Raw genomic sequence first — 3,559 nt, 5'->3', positions numbered from 1 at the left:
AAGGAGCTCACCGGGCTCAACGGGCTCGTCCGCGGCGGGGGTCGCTGCCGCGCGCCTCTTGGAGTTTCCGCGCAGCCGTGGGGCTCCGGCACAAGTCGCCTCGCCGGCGCTCCTGGTGACAACGAGCTCACCGTGCTCACCGGCCTCATCCGCGGCGGGGGTCACCGTCGCGCGCCGCCTGGAGTTACCGCGCAACCGTGGGGCTCCGGTACAAGTCGCCGCGCCGCCGCACGCCATCGGGAGCCGCCATGGGGCCTCCACCCGCTACTAGGGAAAAGCCTAGCAGCAGCGCAGGTTTTAGGCCTATCAGTAGCGCGGGAAGGAGCGCTACTGATAAGGCGCCACAGCTAAAGCTTAGCAATAGCGCGCCTAGATCCACGCTACTGCTAAATTGACTTAGTAGTAGCGCTTCTTCAGAACAGCGCTACTGGTAATTAGTAGTAGCGCTTCTCCTCTCCCGCGCTACTACTATTATTTAGTATTTTATTTCTTTTTTATTTCATGTTGTATTCATACACCTTTTACACAAGTTTTCATATAACAGGAATTTAGATATTGTTTTTACATCATAATGAGTTATTACATCACGGGGTGAAAGAACCGTGGACTAGTTTCAAGTGGATGGGTTCTTTCACCCAATGATATAATAATATCATCATCATCATCATATCATTAACAACTTATCATCATAATACATCATTGTCATATAACACCTCCTCAAGATCATCGTTTTCATCAATGACATCACATAGCAAATTGGTCACTAGTCGTGATCACAAGTACTCCTCATTATCAACTCTAACACATTACCACATAATAAACATATTGTACCTCATAGGACCTACTACATTCAATTAAGACCTACTACATTTTCTAAGGTAAAATAGCAAAAAACAAGATAGCCCCTGACTCTCCATTATGGAGAATGGAGATTAGCCTGTGTCCAATTCTTGCCTTTCGCTGAATGTTACTTCCAAGAACCTCCTTGCAAATGTCCATACATTTCTTCATTCTTTGATGAACATGTGTTCATCGGTTTTAAAAATCCGATATGCACAGGTGAGCTCCCTATATTTACCTGGCAGTATGTTCAGAACTGAGAGACGACCATTCAGAGACATCAGATGAGGCACACAATCCATCGGGAGTTTCTCTTGAAAAACATAATAATAACTTCGTAGTTAGCAATGATGTACTAGTTTTAGAAGTATGCAAAAGTTGCATGAATGTCGTAATAGTAAAAAATCTTACCAGGGTATCTCCAGAGAAGTTACCGTGGTTTAACACATGCACTAGTGGCACGTATTCACCACAATTTGGAGGAGTTCGATAGTAGTTATTGTAATTCTCAAGAAGAGTACAAAATGCGATCAAATGATTTTTCTCCTTATACGTTAATTCGGTGCCATCGGTGTAGTGGGTTTTATCTACCATCTTCCGCACAGTCTTTGAAGAATCAAAATAAGCTATCAATGGAAATAAGCTATCAACTATTTTGAAATAAACAATATAAATTGGTTAATAACTATGTTTGAGAAACTCACATAGCGGTACAATCGGAAGCGTATCAACAAGGACCCAAATGTCCATATTGTCTTGCTCGATGTCAGGGTCACCAAGATCCATGGTGACAATCATACCCTCATAAAAACCATACATTTTGCAAAGTGCTTCCCAATTTTGGCAACCAAAATGGGTTATGCTCTGAGCATTGCACAAATTTACTTCAAAATCCATATCATGATGGGTCCTTAGGTGTATTTTCTTTGTTTCAAAATTTTCATGGTCTTCAAAACTCATCCTCTCCAAGACATAGCGTCTTGCATGGCATGGGATAAGCTAGTCGAATTGTAAAATATGAAAATTAGACGTTGAAATAGTTGAAGTCATGCTTAATTACGAAAAAAACACTTGTGGTTGTTGCGTACCGTTTCACAATCGAAGGTCTCCTCGAGCTTAATGCTGAAGCGCCGATATTCGTCCAACTCAACGAACCTGTCGCACATACCTCGATCGTCGTAGCACCAACTACACTCCCCCGGGAGACTGTCGTCGTCCGAGTACGACATTTCCTACGTTCATAATTCAACGATTAAACTTGTACATATTCTAGCACAAGTCATGCCAGAATTCACGAAAAAATCTGGCATGACCTTTGCTAAAAAAGGACATATCGAGCGCCTGAAATTTGCCGGAACGGAAATTAATCAACACTCCGGCAAAACATAGGCCACTCGAAGATGTAAACTGAACATGAACGGCAACTTGGGCAATCACATATCCTATTTGAGCAACAACACAAGATATACAAGGATATTTGGCTGGTCTCACCTCGATGTCGGAGGGGGTCGGTGACTGGGACGACGGCGGGGATGTCGGAGGGGGTCGGTGACAGGGACGACGGTGGTCACCTGAAACCGTATAAGTTATCACTAATACATCCCCAATAATTGCTTAAACTAAAAAATAACAACAAATATGACATGTTCAACTAGTTTTATTAATTCAATTAGTTCTTACTAAATATAAACTTACTATAAATCGAAAAAAACTAGTTCTTTCTAAAAATAAAGTAGTTCAACTAGTTATATTAATTATCTTACTAAAAATACATTAGTTCTATTAATTCAACTAGTTCAACTAGTTTATTAATTTACTTACTAAACTAGTTCAACTACAACTACTATTAATCATACTGCCCTAGTTAACTAGTACCATCACTACTAGTAATTAACATCTACTACTACTAAAAATCTAGTACTAACTAAGCAACATCTAGTACTAGCTATGAACCCTAAATTAACATCTACTACTACTAAATCTAGTACTAACTAGTGGCAGGGGGTGGGGGGCGACGGAGAGGTAGCCAGGGGCGGCGAGGTCGAGGGCGGTGGGAGGAGGGCTGCCGGCGGAGGAGGGAGGAGGGGCGGCCGCAGGCGGAGGGAGGAGGACGGCGGCGGAGGAGGGAGGGGCGGCCGCAGGCGGAGGGAGGATGTGCGAGGAGGAGGGAGGAGGGACGGAAGGAGGGGAGTACCTCGGCGGCGGACGGACGAAGGCGGCGGCGGCGACGACGCACGACGACGGTTATCGGCACGCGGGCGAGAGTGAGAGTGTGAGTGAGGGCCGGTCGTGCGCGTGGGGATAAGGTAGGGATAGTTGTAGCGCGTTTGCCAAAACGCGCTACAGCTAATCTGAATAGCAGTAGCATTTTGCATATAAACCGCTACTGCTAAGTGTAACTATACAAAAAATACGTCAATGCAAAAATACATTGGCCATCAATGATCTTTTTGTGTATAATCTGAATTGTCAATATGAGTCCTTTCCGGTAGGAACCGGAGAGGACTCATATTGCGGCCACAAATTTTACACATAGAGTTCAGTGAAGACCAACTGGTTGTGGTAGTTTCAGAAATAACATATTTAAGGTGGTAAACACCCTGTTCACGGAGCGAGGTGGGACTAAACTTGTGGGTTGATCTTAGCAGTAGCGGTTTTCTTCGAAGCGCGTTGCTGCTAACTTCTATAGCAGTAGCGCGGTTCGGTATAGGGCGCTACT

Source organism: Triticum dicoccoides, chromosome 1B (assembly GCF_002162155.2).
Source record: "Triticum dicoccoides isolate Atlit2015 ecotype Zavitan chromosome 1B, WEW_v2.0, whole genome shotgun sequence".
NCBI classification, from domain to species: domain Eukaryota; kingdom Viridiplantae; phylum Streptophyta; class Magnoliopsida; order Poales; family Poaceae; genus Triticum; species Triticum dicoccoides.
The sequence above is the reverse complement of the archived record's forward strand: the minus strand, read 5'-3'. Positions refer to the sequence as shown.